The 13,689-nt window shown below is 43.7% G+C and overlaps 1 pseudogene; it reads right to left on the reverse strand.

The window, feature by feature from the left end:
- Nucleotides 1-636: 636 nt before the first annotated feature.
- Nucleotides 637-1,567, reverse strand: LOC105722528 (protein SEC13 homolog; annotated as a pseudogene).
- Between the last annotated feature and the right edge of the window lie 12,122 nt (nt 1,568-13,689).

The following is a 13,689-nucleotide window of genomic DNA, read 5'->3' on the forward strand; positions in this document are numbered from 1 at the left end:
TTCTGTGTAACTTTTAAAATTTTAGGCAAAACCATGTATTTAATCTACCATCTTGAACTAATTCTTGCTTCCTTTAAAATAATATTTGCTTCATTTTTGTGCAAATATTTGCTTGTGCTGTGTTGTGATGATTACATGGTTACAAATGGGAAGGAAAGAGTTTTAGTTTAACTGGATGATGCTGTTTTGGAATATACTTGAAAATTCAATTTCTGCATATCATACTAATGCTATAGTGATATCTACTTACAGATTACCAGCTTTCTGAAATGAACTTCTTTTCTGTTTTTTTTTTTTTATATAAGCAATATGACTTTATTTAGTTATTTCGGAAACAAAACCCCCAAATAATGCCTGAACCCAAAGGTATATAAAAATGGCCCAAAATAGTTTAAAATAGATTTGAACATCATTTGTAGTTTCTTCCTCATAACATGAGCACTTTCAGCAGGTCAGTAGATTACAAGCATCTCTGATCCTGTTAAGGCAGATGATCGTTCTGTGGCTCCATCTGTCACTCCTCCTGGGAAAATGATCCTGTTGCAGCTGGAGGCTCTTCCCAGTTGTTTGGCCGGTTGGCCCAGGAAGGGGCAGTCCTGGAGCTGGTGGGTGGGGAGCCAGGCCCCACCTGTCCTGTCACTCCTCATTCTGCTGGCCCTCTGTGACTGACATGGAACCCTGGCCCTTGTTGACGTCACTGATGCACACTCACTGCCCGTTAACCGACTCCTTCCACAGGGTCACACCAGAGACGGCCAGGATGTTGGCTGTGATGGTGCAGCTCGCATGCCACATCACATCATTGAACTTGTGAAGCAATTTGGGGGACCACGTATTGCCTGAGCCATCAGGTCCAGAGGAACACACGACCATCCTGGGAGCAGCTGGCGACAGTGCTGGTGGGCAGGTCGGAGGGGGCCCAGGCCACATCTTAAACCCAGTCACCGTGCGCTTCCAGCCTCTGCTCCCCCGTCCACTGGCTGTCCTCCTCCTCCTTCCACAGCTTGATGAGGTTGTCACAGCCACCTGATGCAAACTTCTTGATGTAATTGAGTTTCTGCCCCGATGGCTGCTCTGAGGCTCCCAGCTACAACAGCAGAGGCCCCCCCGACAGCACTTCAGCCAATGGTGTGAGCATTGCTGATCTTCTTTACTTCCCACTGGTCTTCCCCAGTGTAAGTCAGCAGGGAGATGGCCCCATCCGAGCTCCCACAGGCCAGGATCAGGTTGTAGTCATGGGGGACCAGTACGGTGAGTTCACTGAGGAGTCGTCTCCTGTGTGCTCGTGGCTTTTCTCCCAGGTGCAGTTTTCCTGTGTCCAGATAATGACTTTCCGGTCAGAGGAGCACAATGCCGGGATATTGCTGTACGTGGGGTGAACCCACACCACTTGCCACACAGGACCCCCATGACCCCTGAGGTCGGCGATGGGGATCTGCCCTCCATTGAAGATTTGGACAGACCTGTCTGATGAGCAGGTTGCCAGGCGGGTGCCTTAGTAGTCCATCTGGGCGTCGTGAATCATGTCCTCATGGGAGGGATCCACAGTGTTAATTACCGACACCATGATTGCGGCGGCCATTGCTCTGGGTCTTGGACAGGGTCACTATTCTGTTTTTTATTCCTTATAATAAGCTCCACTATGCAAAATGCCATTTCTGAATGTGCCAGTTAGTACCTTGAAGAATGGTCCAAGTCTCTTACTTCTGTGCAGGTTTTTGACTCTTGCTTTAAGGAGCCACTAAGTGGGTCTTTCTTTGGACCAAAAAGAGTTCAAGACTGACTAAGCCTCCTGTGCGTTTTCATCTATTTGGAGAGAACTCTCTGTCTTTATTTCATTTCTGCACAGTTGCAATTATATTAAGACACTCACCAAGCACCAGAAATCAGAAGGTAGAGGTCTTGATTGTTGTCTTTTTTATTGAAAGTGGCCTAGATGGGACTAGACTGAGAAATGTTAAGGGAAAGGAGGGTACAGGAAAGCTTTGGGTCTTACCAATAACAAACCAGGGGGCTCCTACATGTGTCTGGTGCTGCTCTAGGTCCTGGATACACAGATAAGTGGGTCAGGGTCCCAACTCTTAAGGAGATTTTGATCTCTACATGGAGAAAGACACAGAATAAAATATGTTGTTCACATACCTAAAGGCTGTAGAAGAGACATGAATACAGAGAAGAGGAAAAGCCAGCCAAGGTCCCTGAGTAGCCCTGAAGAAAGGCCATAGAAGGAAAACATCAGCTACCTCCCAGCTGCACTTGCTACACTTACACAGGGAAGAGGCTCCTTGCTTCTGCAAAGTTCCTGTAGTAGATGCTGTTGGTCCCCTTTATCTGGTGGGCATCACCCAGCTACTGGAGTGTTGAACAGTTCCCCCTTTACCCGGAGACTTGCCACCTTGGCCTACTGGACACCACTTCTGAAAATACCTGAGATATTACGCCCTTCCTGTCAATGGCCTACAGCCAATCAGTAACTGATACAAAAGGCTGACCCCCTTGCCTCAGGAAGGAACAACTCATGCTTCAGATTCCCCACCATGGCGTTAAGGTGAGGTTAGACTTCAGCTGAACTCACACATCTGCCCAGCTTCTTCCCTTGTCCTGCCTGCTTTCATCACTCTCACAGGAATTAATCTCTCCCTTAATCACTTGCGTGACAACCCACCCGGGCTCTGCTTTTTGAAAATCTGTGTGATGTAGTCTCCTGTGTTTGCTCTTAGTTTGTTGGTTGTTTGGCCCTGAAAAAAAGGTCATGGAGCCACAGATGTAAGGGAAAAAGCAGAATAGGGAAATAATCTTATCCTAGGACATCAAGCTCCATACCCCTCTTCTAAATGAAATGACCACTGATAAGGTTTGGCTGTGTCATCACCCAAATCTCAACTTGAATTGTATCTCTCAGAATTCCCCCATGTTGTGGGAGGGACCCGAGGGGGGAGGTAATTGAATCATGGGGGCTGGTCTTTCCTGTGCTATTTTCATGATAGTGAATAACATGAGATCTGATGGGTTTGTCAGGGGTTTCTGCTTTTGCTTCTTTCTCATTTTTCTCTTGCTGCCACCATGTAAGAAGTGCCTTTTACCTCTTGCCATGATTCTGAGGCCTCCCCAGCCATGTGGAACTAATTAAACCTCTTTTTCTTCCCAGTCTCAGGTATATCTTTATCAGGAACGTGAAAATGAACTATTCTAAGCAGAGAATAGTTCTAAGGAGAGGCACATGGAGAGAGGATGTGGGAGGGGGAGTGCATAAACAGAGGGTCAGCCTCCTCCAGTCTTGGAGGAAGTCAAATCAAAATTTGATTAAAGTTGAAAGTGTGATCACTTGGATGCTTAAGCTCTCCATGGCAATAAAAAAAGATGCTGGAGGAAAGAATTTGTAATTAATTTGCTTATAGTGCCTTTTGGCTTTCACTTCTTTTTTAAAAAATTAAATTAATTTTTTAACTGACAAAAATTACATATATTTACCATGCCCTTTGGCTTTCACTTCTGACTTTTACACAGGAGTTAAATCAACCTGAAAGGCCATCCCTGAATTCCACATAGGCCAAAACCCCCTTCACTGGAGCACCTGAGATCTCTCACAGGGATCTTCTGGAACAAGAATCGTGCTTTCTAAGGCCCATCCTAGTTACATAGGCAGGCTGCACAGACAGCTGAGTCCTTTGGAGAAGAGCTTTTCCCTCAGGGCACAGGCCCTGGAGGAAGGTCCTTTCAGCTGTGTTGGATGAAATGTTTTTATATGCATCAGCGGTCCTTCATTAAGAGGATTGGGGCAATTAAGGTTATCTTGATTAATGAAGCTAAATTAGCTTTGTAATCTCTAGTGCACCTTTCTTCTTGCCAGGAGGCAAGAATTTGGAGCTGACTAAATGCAGCCCCCCAGGCGGACTTTCACACAGTGCCGGAAACCTGCTGTAGCTGCTTTTCAGCGAAGCGTTTGGCGAAGTCAGGCCAGATCAACTTGTGCGCAGGACGAAGCAAATACAGCAAGACTTAAAGGGCGTGGATCACAGACCTGAGGGTGAGTTCTCGCTTGGTCACCACAAAGCCTTATATGATAAAAAGGGAATGACTGTATAACACAATCCTTAAAGTTGTTTTAAATCAACTTTCTCTGGTTCTCAAACTGAGGTCCCTGAGACGAGCAGCATCAGTGTTAGGTTGGTGGTATGGGTTGGTTCTGTGTCAGCACCTAAATCTCCTCTCAAACTGTAATCCCCACGGGTCAAGGGGGCAGGAGGTGGGGGGACCTGGTGGGAGGTGACTGGACCGTGCAGGTTGCCTCCCCCCTGTTGTTCTCGTGATAGTGAGGCAGATCTCATAGATTTGATGGCTTAAAAGTTCTGCCTTCTCTCTCTCTCTCTGTCTCTGTCTCTCTCTCTCTCTGGCTCTCTCTCTCTCCTGCCACCTTGTGAAGAAGGTGCTTGCTTCTCCTTCGCCTTCTGTCATGACAGCAAGTTTCCTGGGGCTCCCCTAGCCATACATAACTGTGAGTCAATTAAGCCTTTTTTGTGTATAAATTACTCAGTCTCAGGCAGTTCTTTATAACAGTGTGAAAATGAACTAATACCCCCTGAGGACTTATTAGAAATGCAAAATTGTGGTCCCCGCTCTGGATCTACAGAATCATAAATTCTGAAAGTGAAGCCCAGAAATCCGAAGCCCAGAAACACTCCAGGGCATTCTATGCATGTTAAATTGTTCTAAGCAATTGTTCTTAGCCCTGGTTGTTTATTACAATCACCTGGGGAGATTTTAAAATATCTTGATACTGTTGTATTCCAACTCCACTCTAATATAATTGATCCAGGTGGAGCAAGGTGGGGAGCTTTTAAACATAACAGGCCAAACTTATGTTTAAAAGCTCCTCAGATAATTCTAACGTGCTACCAGGATTGAGAACTATTATTCTGAAGATTAAGCGGCATGCATAGTGTGTATGTAGTAATTTCCCAAATGTTATTCATTATTAATTATCATTAATGATGTTGACAAATAGGTGATGGGTTGATGGGTGTCACTTGTTTAGCTGCATTTATTGGGTTCTCCTCACCTCTGCAGGAAGCTGCACCCCACCCAGCTGCCAGCTGAGTGTTAAACTTGTGTTGAGTTCCAAAGGAGCTCAACGCAAACGACCCTCTAATTCCCTTCCCCATAATATGACTTGGCTATCTGGTAGAAGGAATAAAGAGATGATAAGAATATCATTGCACATTACTCTCTGGCAGTCAGTGCCTTTTGCTGTGTGGGGCCTTTCATGTTAAGGAGATAAGATGGGCCGGGGCGGGGCTCAGGGGACTTGGTACTCCAACTCTGGGTCCTGAAAGCTGGCCCTGGAAAGTCCTTCATGAAGGAGGGCCCAGGTTCTTGAACGTTCCTGGGTGCCCAGCCTTGCTCTCTGGCACAGGGACATTATTAGGGATCCAGGGAGAAGACAAAGAACAGAATGCACTGTAACTGGAGGGCCATTTTTCTAAGATGTTCACTTAGCGAACATCTTGTAGATGAGAAGAGTGTGGGATCAGTTTGGCTAATAAGCTAAACTCCATACCCAAAGGGCACTGCCAATCAAATTTCACCTTGTGAAGTCTCGGGTAGCAACCTCCAACTTCTTTCCTCTGGTCCAGTGCTACATATTTAACCAAGGGAAGAGGAAACAGGAATGACCATCAAGTATGAAGGTGATGCAAAGCCAGGAAGAACAGGAAATAAACAAACTGAGCAAATAAACACAATATACCTCGCATTGCTCTAAATCGCCCAGAGGAATGAGTGGGAAATATTCTAGTCTGCAGGATTTAAGATTTAAAGACGTATCAACCACTTTCTGAGAGACTAGGGACGAAACACAGGGCACAGAATTTTTTTTCCAGGCTTTTCTTTTTCTGAGATCTGGTTTCTGTTTGAGCATTGAGCCATATGCACAAAACCTGGAGTTGCAGAGAGTACCAGATGCTGTTAGTGCCTCTCTGAATATTCCCTAGGGCCTCACTATTTTAATGCAGGCTGGTCAACCTTCAGCTGTCAGCATCTGCATCTCTGGAAGCTGACATCTTCTGCCTGTGTGTGGAGCAGGTTAGAAGTGTATGTCAAGAATTCATATAGGCACTCTTCCTTCCCAAGAGTCATTGACCCCAGGTGGGATAATGCAGTGCCTTTTACACTAGTTTCAGAGTGTCCAGTAGGATTGAACTCCAGTTACCCACAGCAGTCACTTACTTAATAACAAACCCTTTATTGGCTGCCTGCCTTGTCCTGCCTCACTTTCCAACATCTCTTAAGTGGACAACTTGCTTCTATTCAACTTCTCTGGGTTTGTTTCTGGAGAACCTGATCTAAGACACGGGGAAACCCAAGGTTGCCATGTGGTTACCCACCTTCATCTGGGGGCATGGTGGGTCCTGCTCTGCTGAGCTTAACATGGCAGCTTAAGTCCTAAGCCCGGGGCTGCTCATTGGAAAGCTTTACTTCTTCAGCCTTAGAAAGTGTTCATTTTCTTCTTGTCCACAGTCTTCTAGTGCAGGCAAAACAAATTGAGCTCTTGAAGCAGGCATGCCCTTAGAGTAGAGATAAATGGATTAGCACCTATTGAATTAGGAAGGAAGTTGACTGCTTGCCCGGCCTCTCAGCCTCAGTTCTGAGTGATGATTCATGTCCCCAGCATCTTCCCTTGGGATGGCTATGAAAAACAATTGGCTTAGATAGCAGCGGCTTCTGAAACTCAAGTTCTGGGGAAGCTAGGAAGACATAGAGTGATGTTACCAAAGTTCAGTCACTCTGTGACAATGAATGTGTTAGACTAAAGGATTGGATTTATTATAAAAATTGCATGTTACCCAATTATAAGGGTTGCTGGGGAAATAAAATTCAGGAAGAAGAATTGGAGCCATGGGGTCAGAGAATAAGCCCTAACTCTCCCTCCTGAAGCACTATTCAGTAGGCAAGTCAGAGCTTGCAGGGAAACTTAAGCATGTCCAGTTACCAAAGTAGACGTGTCATGGAGAGAGAGTGGTTGCCTCTGTGAGACTGCCACCTCTGTGCTTCCACAGTCAAGTTGGTGAGCTGGGCTTGCAGTTGGTCAGCAGGACCAACTGTTGTGAAGAACTGGGCAAGGAGGGAAGAATGAGGCCAAGCTGGAGCTGGCTGCACACGTTTGCATCTGTCCATCTTGCTATCAGATCCCAAAGTCCCTTGGAGAATAACGGCTGTTGCTTTATTTTTGTCTCCAAAATTTTGTTCAGATTTCTCTTTTGATCAGCTCTATCTGGAGCCACTCAGGGGCAGGGATTCTGGACAACCTTGTTCCAGCTCAATGAAGTTGACAATAGAATGACTCAGCACAGTTAGATATCAGGTGGAATTTATCATGCCAAATAATCTACCCCAGACTTTGACCAAAATTCAGCTAACTTTTAGTTTTTGCTTGTTTTTAAATACTCTCCCCTGTTTTTAAACAAGGAGGGCTACTTATTACTGATTTCTGTACCCCAAGTGCTATATGAATCAATGATGAATTTACTAGAGCAGTGATTCTCAATTGGGGGGATTTTGCCCATAAGAAGATATTTGGCAATGTCTGGAGATATTTTTTATTGTCATGATGGGGAGTGGGTAGAGGCCAGGGGTGCTGCTAAATATTCTACATTGCATAGGAAAGTCCTTCACAACAAAGAATTATCTGGCCCAGAACATCAATAGTGCCATTGTAGAATCCTGCATAGAAGTGGAAACCTTCTACTCATTTACTCAATTCTTTTATTTTGTTTAATCAAGTGCATTTAGAAACACTAACAGAGAATCGGAAACATCTATTAATAACCATGGGTTCTTATCTACTTCCTTTACCAAAAGGAAAAGGAAGATTCTAAACTTTTGCAATGATTTCAAAGCCCTTGTATTTTTCTGAACTAGATATAATGACATCATTCCTTTTTTGTCTTTTTTTTTAAAAAAAGTTGTTTTCATTTTCTATAAAGACAGAGTCTTACACTGTTGCCCAAGCTAGTCATGGCATCATGCTTTAATACATGGCTTCTAAGATGCAGAGCCTCCTCTGGTACCCCAGAACAAAGCAGGTTCCCATTAGTCACTCTCACAGTACCCTGAATTTTTTCTTTACATCATTCGTCACAATGACAACAAAACACTTATCAGTATAATCATCTGTGTGCTGTCTGCTCACTCCACTAGAATGTAAACAGTATCTCACATAGTCTGCACAACCATCTTATGAGGAACGTATTTAATTTTATAGATGAGAAAACTTTGAGAGGTTGAGTGCTTCATCTAAGATCACCCCAATAACATGTAGAGAAATCCAATATCTGCTACTGTAAAGAGTCATGAGGACAGAAAATACTGCTACAAAAAACAGAGATGAAATACCTGCTTTTTGAGTGTTTTCCCTTAAGTATTTAAATGATAGTTCTGCTGAAATCCCCTCTGCCTGCAGGTCTGTAGACAGAAGCAGTCCCTGTTCCCAGAATCATCAACCCACGTATCTAAAGTCCTTCTCTAAATAGCTTTTAGTAAGAAAAATGCAAATGAGAATGTCTAATTGCAAATTGCTTCAGCCCCACTTTTGAGACCTCCTGTGGTGACTGAATCAAAACTTCCTCCTAAGCAGACAGAAGTGCCACCTCTTCTGTTCTGGAGCTTGGCTGCGACCTTGGCAGGGAACCAGGCCTCCTGCAGAATGACCTTGCTAGGCCCACTTCAGGACACAGAAGACTGTGGTCCTTGCTAGCGTCAACCCACAGAGAGCACAGCTATGAATGAGAGCCCTGTGTCTGCTGAGAGTACAGGACCTAGGGCCTTGGCTTCATCTTTATAGTTGTGTCCATTGTAAAGGGTAGCCAGTGAAAATAAAATAAAACAAGTAGAAAGACAAACATGTTTACACACACACTCATATATACGTGAGGATGTGTGACTATATATGGTAGGTATGTGGCTAGAAAAGTCAAGTCCTCTAAAAATGAAAGCGTAGTATCTGGAAGATATCAACCTTTCTTTCAAATTTCATCATTACAATTCTACACTGACCGATGTCTTGGTTTTCATGTAGGACTTCCCTATAGGTTAAACCAAATGAAGTTGATGTTACTATAGATAAAAAGAAATGTGAATAACGTGGTTTAATCTAATACAAACCAGAAACTGGTAGGGTCAGCTTAGAGGCTCCTGCCTTCTCTAGGAGGAAACTCCCTTCTCTAGGAGGCCCCACAAGTGAGGGCCCCAAGCCCAGAGGAAAAGGAGGCTGGTGTGTCAGAGAAATAGGATCTCAAAAGAGGCCTAATGGGGTCGGGTGTGTTGACTCATGCCTGTAATCCCAGCACTTTGGGAGGCCGAGGCAGGTGGATCACCTGAGGTCAGGAGATCGAGACCAGCTTGATCAACATGGAGAAATCCCATCTCTACTAAAAATACACAAATTAGCCAGGTGTGGTGGCAGGCGCCTGTAATCCCAGCTACTTCGGAGGCTAAGGCAGGAGAATCCCTTGAACCCAGGAGGCAGAGGTTGTAGTGAGCCGAGATAGTGCCATTGCAATCCAGTCTGGGCGACAGAGTCAGACTCCATCACACACAAAAAAGAAAAAATACAGAGACAGATGCCAAAGGGGACAGGATCCCACAATTATAATGATGGCAAAATAATGTAAAATAAAACGTTATCTTGTCAAAAGGGCAGGGTGGAGAATATAGCAAACAGCAAGTGGTAGGAGATGTGTTGTTTCTAAGCTCCTGACTGAAGCAACTTGGCCAGAGTCTGGTTTGAGATTCATTAAACTACAGCTGAAAAAAGCATTCACCCTGAAAGGAGGAGACTCAAACAAAGGCATTACCTGCAGGAAAGAGGGTCAGAGAAAAGTGGTCTTCAAAGGACTGGGCCGGTCCCGGAGTGCTGTGGGGAACCAAGGAAGCACAGGAGGGAGAACCTTCACCCACTACAAGCAGGCAGGAGAGATGTCAGCTGAGGACTGGGGATGGAGAGAAGCTACAAGGAAAGGTGGGCCACAGGTTAAATCCTTCGAGGAAGCAGGTGTTGGTGTGTGGATGAAGAGGGTCCAGTGAGAGAAGAGTGTGGAGTAACTTCTGGACTCAGAAGTTTCCAGAAGATCCAGGACCAACCCCTCTTCCATGGCCACTACAGAAATAGCAGAAGACAATCAGGAAACCTGTTCACTTATTTCAGACTTGCTTTCAATGAGCTGTACTCCCTGGCAGAAGTTCTCTGAGCCTCAGTTCCTTTATCTATGAACAACAGAAGCACGATTCAGCTTCTGGGTCAAGGTCACCTGGCAGAGGATCAATTTCTTGTCAGAGAGTGGTTTGCTGGGGAACAGAAAGTGACATTCCAGAGCATTTTCATTTGTCAAACGTAAGGATAGAATTTTAGGGGGTGATTCCAGAAAACTGAGCCATGACACTCAGGCACATTCTAAATTAAGTAGCTGTCTTAGCTTACTAATTTTTCAATCTGACTGCCATCACATTTGCTGGGAATTATTTACTTCATTACTGGCTATTAAGGGCTGAGTCATGAAGACAGAAAATATATTACTACCACAAAAAACAGGCTGACACCCAGGCATATTTTAATCTAAGTAGATGCCTTAGTATCCTAATTTTTGGATGTGACTACCATCATATTTGCTGGGAATTCCTTTGTTCATTGCTGGCTGTTAAGAAACACAGGTCAGTGATTTAAGAGACATGTTTAGGACTCTTTCTCTTTCAAAGATACCTGGGTGTCCATAAACAAAAATAGAAGCTCCTTTTCAAGAGATCAGTAGATGGGGTGCCCTAAACAGCAGTCCTCTTCCCCTGGAAAAGGCTGCAGCAGCCCTTGATTTGGGATTCAGAGTGGTTTTCACAATGGCACTCTGCTGTAGTTCGTGTCAAAAGTAAATGTTTTAAGAGGCATTTATGCAACCCAGAATCTGTGTGTATGAAGAAGTTGAGGCCTAAGTGCTATACAGGAAGGCGTTATGTATACATGAAAAAAAAACACCTCTTCATTTAGGAATTAATCATAATTTTCAAAATATTTAAATGTTGGCATATAGCTATATATGCTCATAATTTTACAATTTACAAAAGTGTAAATTTGATACAGAAAACTTGGGGAAAACACAAAGGAAAATGCAGCTCCTGGCCCCACCATCCAAAATTAACCATTATTAACATTTGTTATCTAAACTTCTAGTTGTTCATTTCCTTTTCAAATATTTATTGAGCGACTAATTATTGCCTGCACATCCAGGCATGTGCACTAAGGAGGAGGAAATGATACTCTGGGTCCCAGCTCCCTTTTGTTTCTGCCCATTTCACTGTATTCTTTCCTGTGAGTATTTGTCATGGAAGAGGAGACAAGCTGGCCTTGTGAAAAGAGATGGGCATTGGCTCAGTCCAGCCTTACAGATTTGTGGCAGGAATAATGATGAATAAATAATCTGGCACGGAATGTAATAATGTAAATAATCTGGCATGGAACCTCAAATTGGCAGGTGCTCAATCAACAGTAGCTATTGTTACTTTTTATTATTGCTATTTTTATGTAAGTGTTCTTATTATCAATTGCAGCTAATTTTAGTTCTGCTTCTGCACTGGTTCCAGATGCGTTTTTAATTACTGAATCTCTAACCTTGGACTTCCCAAGGAGGATTGTGTGCTCCAGTGCAGTCTCCATAATTCTTGCTGCCAGTTGTCCCCACCACCCGCCCCAGAAATGACTTTTCTTACCCTTTCCAGGGTTTTTCAGCTTTTAGATTCTGTCTCCTGCTCAGCCCATTGCCTTGCCTTCTACCCATTGTGGAAGTGGAGGTTGGTGTAGATGTGAAATGATTGAGAGTGAGCCATTTGGCTAAGCTATAAAGGATGGCCCCTGGGGAAGAAACAGTCATTTTGTTATTTTCTGTATCCTCCTGCTCAGCCTTCTCCTTTTTTAACAATTCAGTAGCTCAGTAATATATTAGCCATTGGCCATGAGCTACTTCTGAGGAGAAGACATAACTTCCCAGCCATTTCCGGAGTGAAGTCGCCTTGGCCAAAAGTGATTCTTCTCAGTGGAAGCGAACATCTGGGAGCCATTAGCAGCTGAGAGATGAACCCAATGGCTCCATAAAGGGTATCTGGAATAGGCAACCCAAACACTTACACTAGCCTAAATACGGTGTTATTTATCCCAAGAATGAACATAAATAACTCAATATTCCTAAATGTCACTTGTTGGAAGAAATATAACTCAACAGTTAGGGAACAGGACGTTCTCCCTGGAAAGAGGGATGACCCAGGGAATTGGGTATGGGCAGAATTGTGCTACATTAAAAAGTGGATAAACTGAGTGTTACTCTAGGAAACAAGAGGATGAAAAAACACAGATGGTTTTTATTAAACATGGCCAGGTACCACAGTACCCTTTTCCAACCTTTCAAAAGTTATTTAAAATGCTGGACAAGCGTAATTTAAATAACAGAAAATGAGATGGAGCAGGGCCCCCCCCTCAGGGACCTGTGGGGCCCCTCTAAGCAAAAAAAAAAAGAAAATCTTGAGTTCTTTCAAGGAAAATTCCAGGCACCCAGCTATCCCTGAGAAATAAATGAACAACTTGATAAGCAAAAGGTAATAATAGTTTAAAACAACAGTTGAGGAGGATAGATTCACAAGGTGGTTGATTCCCTATAGAAACAAAAGATAACATCTCAACATATAGTGCTGAGCTGCTTTTCAGAAACCCAGATCCCCACCAAATGGATCCATTGGCACACAGACCTCAGATCAGGGATAGCTGAGGACTGAACTCGGACCATTTTTTGTTCTAAATTTCTTCATGAAGGAAGCCATACCCATGGGCCAGAGCTAGCCTTCCTTTCTGCTGACACCTAATTTAGACAAAGCTTTACCTCCTTAACCAATTACAAATTAGAAAATCTTGGAGTCCTCCTGTGACCTATGTGCCCTGCTTCAAGATGTCCTGCCCTTTTAGGTCAAATAAATGTGTAATCTCCATTTATTGATTTCTGACTTTGCCTGTAATCCCTGCCTTTAAAAACCCTTACCTGTAAGCCATTGGAGAAGTTGGTCTTAAGGGTGAGCTACCTGATTCTCCTTACCTGATACTTTGCAAATAAACATCCTTCTTTCTCCTGCTGCAAACCTCAGTATGGAGGTTTGCCTTACTGTGCCAGGCAAGTGGATCCCAGTTCAGTTTACTAACAGAAATATCACATTATACATATATTGAATATTATGCTTGGAGTTTGAAAATAGCCAATGGAAATTTCTGGATGACATAAGCTTGTAAAACATACTCACCTCACCCACGTGAGACCTCATTCAGCCCCTGACCTGCTCATGGGCATGGAAGTCCACTGTATCATTCATTTTGATCCTCCCTGTCTTTTTGCTAGTGTCTTTTCTCCTTGTGTCTGTTTTGCTCTTAGCTATGATTGCTGATTTTCCCAAATATGGGTTCTGCTGTCAAGCAAGCTTCATAATGGATTTCTTCCATTGTGCTCCAATGCCAACAACCTCTTCTGATTTCTCAAGAAGGCTGTAGAGTGACTTAATCCATTTCTCTGCCCTTTGCCATTTGCCCTTTATTGGTCAGGAGGATGCCTTGGAATCCAGAAATATTCATCATGCCACTGGTTTCTCAGAATAAAAGAAAAAACTCTTCCA

Source organism: Aotus nancymaae, unplaced genomic scaffold, assembly GCF_030222135.1.
Source record: "Aotus nancymaae isolate 86718 unplaced genomic scaffold, 86718_ANA_hifiasm-v0.15.2.pri h1tg000038l, whole genome shotgun sequence".
NCBI lineage: Eukaryota > Metazoa > Chordata > Mammalia > Primates > Aotidae > Aotus > Aotus nancymaae.